This window comes from Juglans regia, chromosome 1 (genome assembly GCF_001411555.2).
Source record: "Juglans regia cultivar Chandler chromosome 1, Walnut 2.0, whole genome shotgun sequence".
Taxonomy (NCBI): Eukaryota; Viridiplantae; Streptophyta; class Magnoliopsida; order Fagales; family Juglandaceae; genus Juglans; species Juglans regia.
In genome coordinates, this window is record NC_049901.1 from 23,147,968 (window position 1) to 23,157,154 (window position 9,187).

General features: G+C 28.6%; 1 pseudogene; it reads right to left on the reverse strand.

Annotated features, from left to right (window-relative positions):
• Window positions 1-1,554: 1,554 nt before the first annotated feature.
• Window positions 1,555-2,734, reverse strand: LOC118348507 (annotated as a pseudogene).
• Between the last annotated feature and the right edge of the window lie 6,453 nt (window positions 2,735-9,187).

Genomic DNA, 9,187 nt, shown 5'->3' on the forward strand with positions numbered 1-9,187 from the left:
TATCAAATGGATTATAATGTCTGAACACGACATTAACTGCAAGAAACTTCTCATGAGGTGAAACATCAAATCTCTCATTCGTGTACTTCGGAATTATCTCTCAAATCTTCACTTTCCAAAACAAAAGGGAGCTTCAAAAGAATAACCTATATTTTCTCATTTTGAGCAATAACAATTGACTTCTAGTGCAGTATAACAAGTTCACATTATGATACAAATTACAATAAGTCTAACCGTAAATATGTATGAGTGACTTTGTCAATTTCATGTCTCAATTCACTGTCCGTCTTCTCTATGTTATACCTCAATTCATTGCCATTTACTCTATGTCATTCTGAATCTTTTTAGTCTCATGTTGCAATAAAAAAAATGATACTCATGTGAGCTCTATAATTCGAATTTGAATTTGGACAGATTGAATTCTTGAATCATTACAATCTTCTACATTTCTACCTTTGAAACAAATGAGTGAGACACATTTTTCAAACCGTCGTTCATGCTTGCTATTATAGCCTCAGTCTGCTTCCATGGCACAAATTGTCTCACTAATCTCTTAAAGTAAATAAGTCAATGAGAAACAACTAATTTTCATTTAATTTTACATGCTCAGAAATATGCCTACAATCTAATTCTCAAATCGAAGCCAAAGAAGCTAAAAACGGATCGTACATAGACTTTGAAATTTTCCAAAACCTCTAAATCCACTTATTCACAAATGTGTTTCTGATTGCCCCTTCGCCTATAAGCCGTAGCAACTGTCATTCGAAAGTTTTACAAATATTATATGTAATTTTATCTTTTTATAAGAATAAATATTTTGTAATTGTGTTTTATTTGAACACTTTCACTTTTTAAAATGATCTGACTTTAATCTCTAACTGGCAGAGTATTATTAACAGGTTTAAAAATTTTCTTACAATTGATGAAAAGAAACTATGAGAGATTTTAAGTTTCCCAAGGATTTGTGATTTTGTTTTTTTGTAAGGACAAAATTTTTAAATTGTGTTTATATTCAAATAATATTATTCTCAAACATGGTGGTTTTGCTTTAATTACTTGTTAGCATAATATTATTAAAATTTAAACAATTTTTCTTACAATTGATAAAAACAAACTTTACGAGATCTTTTGTTTCACAAATGTCTGCAATTTATTTTTTTACATGCACAATTGTTCACAATAATGTTGTTATTCGAAAAGTGTTATGCTCTATCATAACAGAGCTACCATGTATTGGGATAAAAAATGTGACACATATAATGTCTTAACAAATGTAAGTTGAGTCTGACTAGCATTAGATAGTATTTTATTTATTAATCAACAATTATTTTTTTTTATTTTAGATGAAAACATAAAATGGATTATAAAGTCTGAATACGATACTAAATACATGAGACTTCTCATGAGGTCAAGCGTCAAATCTATCACTTGTATATTTGAGAATTATCTGTCAAATCTTCATTTCTTACTAAAATAATAGGCGGCTTTAATAGAATAACCTATGTTTTCTTCTTTTGAGCAACAACAATTAACTTGTAATCCAATACAACAAGTTTACATCAAGATACGAATTACAGCAAGTCCAACTGCAAAGATGTAAACAAAAGTACCTATGCAGTATTTTAGTATATCATAATTTGCTCCTACTAAGTAGACCCTAAAAGCATGAGTGATTTTGTCGATTTCATACCTCAATTTGCTGCGCGTCTTCTTTATGTCAGACCTCAATTCACTGTGCATCTTCTCTATGTCATTCTGAATCTTTTCAATCTCATGTTGCAATAGAGTAAAATGGTGCTCCTATGAGCTCTTGAATTTGGACAAATTGGATTCTTAAATCATTTCAATTTTCTGCATCTCTGCCTTTGAAACAAAAGAGTAAGACATTTTTCAAACTGTCGTTCATAGCAGTTGTTATAGCCTCAACTTACTTCAACGGCACACCTTGTCCCTTTAATCTCCTAATTATGGCTAATGTGTTAACGAGAACCAACCAATTTCAATTTGATTTCAATTGCTCAGAAATATGTCTACAATTCAATTCTCTAACCAAAGCCAAAGAAGCCGAAAATGGATAGTACACTGATATTGAAATCCCAAACCCATTAAATCCGTTTATCCGCAAATATGTTCCCGATCGCCCCTACCGCCTACAAGCCGCAACAATGTCAATTCTAAAGTTTACAATTATTATCTGTAATTTATAAGTTTATAAGAATAAATATTCTGCAATTTTGTTTTATTCAAACACTTTTATTCTCTAACATGATCTGACTTTAATCTAATTGGCAGAGTATTATTAACATGTTTCAATAATTTCTTACATTTGATAAAAGGATATTGTGTGAAATTTTAGGTTTCTCAAGTATTTGCAATCTGATTTTTTACTAAGGACAAAATTTTAAAATTACGTTTATGTTCGAATATTATTGTTCTCTAACATTGTCTGGCTTTAATCACTCGTTAGCGTAGCTTTTTTAAAATGTAAACAATTTTTTTAAAAATGATAAAAGCAAACCATACTAGGTCTTTAGATTCACAAATGTTTGTAATTTCTTTTTTTATATGCACAATTGTTCGCAATTGTGTTGTTGTTTAAACGGTATTATGCACTACCATGATTGGGCTACAAAGTATTGGGGTGAAAAATGTGACACATTAAATGTCTTAACTGATGTAAATTAAGTATGACTAGCACTACATATTACTTTATTTGCTAACCATCAAATGTCATTTTTTGTTTTTTTAGATGAAAGCATCAAATTGATTATAATGTTTGAACACGATACTGATTACATGAGATTTCTCATGAGTTCAAATGTTAAATCTCTCAGTTGTGTACTTAAGATTTTATCACTCAAATCTTCACTTCTTTTCAAAACAAAATGCAGCTTCAAAATAATAACCTATATTTTCTTATTTTGATTAACAATAATTGATTTGGAATGCAATACAATAAATTTACATCAAGATACGAATTACAGCAAGTCCAACTGCAAACGTCGAAATAAGAATATCTATGCTGTATTTTAGTATATCGTAATTTGTTGCTTCCAAGAGGGCCGTAAAAGTAAGAGTGACTTTGTCAATTTCCTACCTCAATTCACTTTTCATCTTCTCTACGTTCAAACCTCAATTCGCTTACATCTTTCCTATGTCATTTTGAACATTTTTAGTCTCATATTGCAACAAAAAAAATAGTGCTCCTGTGAGCTGTAGAATTCAAACTTGAATTTGGACAGATTGGACTCTTGAATAGGGGTGTAATTTTAAACCGGAAAACCGGTCCGGACCGGACCGGACCGGACCGGTTTCGAAAATCCTAAAACCGGCCGGTTCCGGTTTTAGGCTTTTTGGAACCGGACCGGACCGGACCGGACCGGTTCATAAAAAAAATATAAAAAAAAAATTTTTATATATAAGTTATTAAGTTTTATGCAATATATTATATATATATATATTAATATATAAAATTATAAATTTATATGTGAAATTTTTATATATAATATATATAATTATATATATTCATATATGAAATAATTTCATATTATAATTTATAAATTATTACATTAAATGTTAATACTAATATATAAGTTTATAAATAATACTAATAGTCTAATATAGACTATAGACTATAGTTATACTTATAATTAATACTAAAAGATTTTACTAAAAGTTTATAACTAATACTAATATTAAATATATAGTTTATAATTAATACTAATATATAACTTATAACTATACCAATAGTCTTATATTAATACTATTATATAGTCTGATATATTATTTAGCTATACTAATATTAATATTATAATATATAAGTCTATAACTATTTAAATAATACTAATAGTTTAATATAGACTATAATTATAGTTATACTAATATAGTTATACTAAATCACTATAACTAATACTAATATATATAATGTAACTATACTAATAGACTAATATTAATACTATTAATCTATTATATAGACTTATATATTATATAGCTATACTAATATATAAGTCTATAACTATTTAACTAATATTAATAGTTTAATATAGATTATAATTATAGTTATACTAATATAGTTATACTAAATCACTATAACTAATACTAAAATATATAATATAACTATACTAATTGACTAATATTAATACTATTAATCTATTATATAGTCTAATATATTATATAGCTATACTAATATATAAGTCTATAACTATTTAACTAATATTAATAGTTTAATATAGACTATAATTATAGTTATACTAATATAGTTATACTAACACTATAACTAATACTAATATATATAATATAACTATACTAATGGACTAATATTAATACTATTAATCTATTATATAGTCTAATATATTATATAGCTATACTAATATATAAGTCTATAACTATTTAACTAATATTAATAGTTTAATATAGACTATAATTATAGTTATACTAATATAGTTATACTAAATCACTATAACTAATACTAATATATAATTATACTAGTAGGCTAAATGTATATTACAAATATTTATATATAGTTATGTTAAATTACTATAGTCTATTAAATGTATTACAAATGTTTATATATAGTTATATTAAATTACTATAGTATATATTTTATATATATATTAATCATATATATCTAACTATATATTATACTATTATAGTGATACTATCATAATAATACTATATACTATTAGTTTTAGTATATATATTAGTATTAGTTGTAGCTATATAATATATTAGACTATATAATATATAATAGTATTAGTTATATATAAGCATTAATTATAGTATTTTAGTAAAATTATATTAGTATGACTATAGTCTATATTAGACTAATAATATTAGTTATATATTAGTATAGCTATATAATATATTGGACTATATAATAGTATTAATATTAGATTATTAGTATAGGTATATATTAGTATTAGTTATAGTGATTTAGTATAACAATATTAGTATAATTATAACTATAGTCTATATTAGACTATTAGTATTAGTTATATATATAAGCCATCAGTATTACAAATATTTATATATAGTTATATGAAATTATTATAGTCTATTAAATATATTAAATATTTATATATAGTTATATTAAATTACATTGAAAATACATTAAATGTATCAGTATTAGTATTACAATTTACAAATATTTATATATAATTATATTAAATTCATAATATCATTTAAGAATAAAACACATAGTCATTATAATTTATTACATGGGTCCCGCAAGCTTCAGCGTTCAGCCTTCATTGATTTATTACAATTCATTAGTCATTGACTCATTCTCTCAAGTCTTGACTCTTCAACCCTAAAAACCGTCCTCACGAAAAGTAAAATCGCCTCCAGCCTCTGTCCTCACGCAGCGCCGTTTAAGCGAGAATCTCAGTCTCTCCTGCTCTCAGTCTCAGGCTCTCAAGTACTCGTCTCTCCCGAGTCCAGTAGGGCAGTACTCGTCTCATCTCTCCCGATCTCGTCTCTCAGTCCCCTGGGTAAGTTTTTTTTTTTTTTTTGAAATTACATATTAAGATTTATGTGATTGGATTTTGTGATATTAAGATTTTTGTGATTAGGTTTTGTGATATTGAGATTTTTGTGAATATGTGATTGGGTTTTCAGTTTTGTGATATTAGGATTTTTGTGATTGAATTTTGTGATATTAGGATAAAGTTGAGGATAATTTATTTTAATCGTATCTCACAGTTTTGTGATATTGAGATTTATTCAGTTTTTGTGATATTGAGATTTATTCAGTTTTGTTACCGTGTTTATAACCAACACTATTTAGTTATGATATTAATAATTTAATATATGTGCTATAAAGTTAAGTTCTTGTTCTAGGATAATATAATTTTTCTATTGTGATTTTAGGGTAAATTAGTAACTAATCATTATTGGTTGATAAAAGTTACTAATCATTATTATTTTTTCTTAATGTTTATCAATTTTTTCTTAAAAGTTACTCAACAATTAATGTTTATTTTTGTTACTACAGAATCATATATGGATCCTTCAAATGAAACAGAAACACACGGCAATATTCAACCTACAGTGGAAAGGAGTCAAAGGACTATGGAATCAATGACGACTAATGATCCGCTTTCTCCCAAATCTAATGTAAGTAAGCCATCTATTGGTAGAAAAAGATCAGTAGTTTGAGATTATTTTACAAAGATTCATACTGAGGATAAGTCGAAACCTAGGGCTTCATGTAACCTTTGTGGGATGACTTATGCTTGTGATCCTAATATAAATGGCACAAAATCTATGTTGGGGCATTTGGAAAAAACATGTAAGAAGTCTCCACTTAGGAAAGTGGATAGAAACCAATCTATATTGGGTTTCCAGTCTGGATCAAGCAGTGGGGGGCTTGTACCTATTTCTTTTAGTGTTGAGGCGTGTAGAGAAGCCTTAACAGAAATGTTGGTTGTTGATGAGCTTCCTTTTAAATATGTGGAAGGGGAGGGGTTTAAAAAATTCATGCTTGTTGTGCAACCTAGATGGAATGCGATTCCATCACGTGTAACGGTTGCAAAAGATATTTATAAACTTTATTTGAGAGAGAAAGAAAAGCTGAAAAGTGCTTTTAAGGGGCAGCGCATTTGTCTAACCACGGATACATGGACATCCGTGCAAAATTTTAATTACATGTGTCTCACTGCACATTTTATTGATGAAGATTGGAACATGCACAAAAAAATTCTCAATTTTTGCAAGGTTGAAAACCATAAGGGTGAGACACTAGGTAAACAAATTGAAATGTGTTTGCTTGAATGGGGGAGGCCCAAAATGTTTACAATTACACTTGATAATGCAAGTTCAAACAATGGGGCAGTTTCGTATCTCAAAAGAAAGACAAAGAATAGAAGGGATACGATTTTGGAACATGAGTTCTTGCATATGAGATGTTGTGCTCATATCTTGAACTTAATCGTTCGGGATGAGTTGAAAGAATATGATCAATCAATTGCAAGAATTAGAGGAGCTGTGAAGTATGTAAAATCATCTCCACAAAGGTGGAACACATTTAAGCAATGTTGTGACAATGAGGACATTATTTGTAAAAGTGGTGTATGCTTAGATGTAGCAACCCGTTGGAACTCCACTTATATGATGTTAGATAGGGCTGAAAAATTTCAAAAAACATTTGAACGGCTAGAGGATGAAGATCCGGGATATATTAAGAGTGTTGGGGAGGATGATAATGATGATGATGATGCTGTTAGTGAGTTGGGTGGAGGAGGGACATCCAAGTTAGGGCCTCCAACCATGGATGATTGGGATAAGAGTAGGTTGTTTGCAAAATTTTTGAAACTTTTTTATGATGCAACCTTGCGTTTCTCGGGGACCAATTATGTCACTTGCAATAGCTTTTTATTTGAGCTAGCAACAATTCAAGCTGCAATTAACATGGAGTGTGTGGAAGGGCCTCATAATTTGAGGACAATGGCATTTAGTATGAAATCTAAATATGAGAAGTATTGGGGAAATATTGAAAAAATGAATCTTTTGTTGTATGTTGGGTTGGTTTTTGATCCTCGGTATAAATTGCGTGGTTTAACATATATTTTTGAATGAATATATGAGGATAATAGTTCAAAAGTTTTTATGTTGGTGGATCGGGTTCAAGATGCCTTGACTCGTTTATATGATAGTTATTGTGAAAATGATGAAAGTAATGTTGGGGTACAAGATCAAACTATAAGCCAATCTAGCGAGAGAGGGGCTAGTAGTACAAGTTCAACTGCTGGGGTAGGTCAAGGTGATTTCAGATCATTAATCCATGCACAAATTAAGAAGCGTTTGGAGTCGGATAACTCTTTGGCGACTAAATCTGAATTGGAGAGATATTTATCTGAAAAATGTGAAGAAGATGATGTGAAATTCGACTTGTTGACTTGGTGGAAGGTCAACTCCATTAGATACCGCGTGCTTTCAAGAGTTGCGCGGGATGTTCTTGCAGTTCCGATATCTACAGTGGCCTCTGAGTCAGCTTTTAGCACAGCAGGTCGAGTACTTGATCCATTCCGCAGTAGCCTATCTCCACTTATGGTAGAAGCTCTTATTTGTACACAAAATTGGCTCCGTTCTTCTGCCCCGATTAACATTCGTACTTTAATGGATGATGTTGAGGAGTTTGAAAAAATTGATACAGGTATGTAGCATCATTCACCTTTTCTTTAACTATATCTTAAGTGTAAATCATATTAGTAATTTGTTTTAATTATTATGCTTATTTTTTTTTCCCTTTTGTGTAGAGATCATGGAAGACTTAGGGAATTCTTCAAGACCTACTTCTTTGGCCGGAGATAATTAAATTTAAGGTATGTCAACTTGTATAACATATTTCTTTAATTTTTTTATTATTTAATGTAATTACTAACTTTTTATTATAATTAATTGCTTGATTGTTGAAGGGACCATTGGAGTTGGTGGCTTGGTGTATAGTTATTGAAGTTTTTTGTTGGATGTTCTAAGTTATTGTAATTTGGACTTGTAATTTGTTGGATTTTTAGACTTGTAATTCAGACTTTTTAAGTGTTTGGACTTGTAATTTTTTTGACTTGTAATTTAGACTTTTGGACTTGTAATTTGTTGGACTTTTGGACTTCTAATTTAGACTTTTGAACTTATTTTCTACCATAGGCTCATAGGCTTGTTGATGTCCATTCTTGAATTTCTTGTGATTGCTCTAAAAAATATATGTGTAAGTACTAAGTTATTTCCTTTAATATGCAAGGACTTATTGTAGATAAGTCAGTTTATTGCAGATTTTTTTTTCAGTTTTTGTAGTAGTTATATTTATAAGTTTGTAAAACAGTTTTTTTCGAGTTTTTTTCAGATTTTTTTCCTGTTTTTTATAAAAGCCATTTTTTGGAGTGAATCAGATTTTTTTATAGTAAAACATATTTTTTATAGTAAAACAGATTTTTTGTTGTAAAACAGATTTTTTATTGAAGTAATTTTTAGTAAAGCAGATTTTTTTATTTAAAGTTAAAACAGATTTTTTGTAATAACAGTTTGTAAAACAGATTTTTTTAAATCAGTTTTTTTATTTTATAAACAAATTTTTAATAACAAACTATGAAATTTACATTTTAAAAAAAATCGAAAAACCGGACCGGACCGGACCAGAAACCGGTAAAACCGGAAGTATCAGTTTAAGAGAGTAACCGGTGCGTAATCGGTT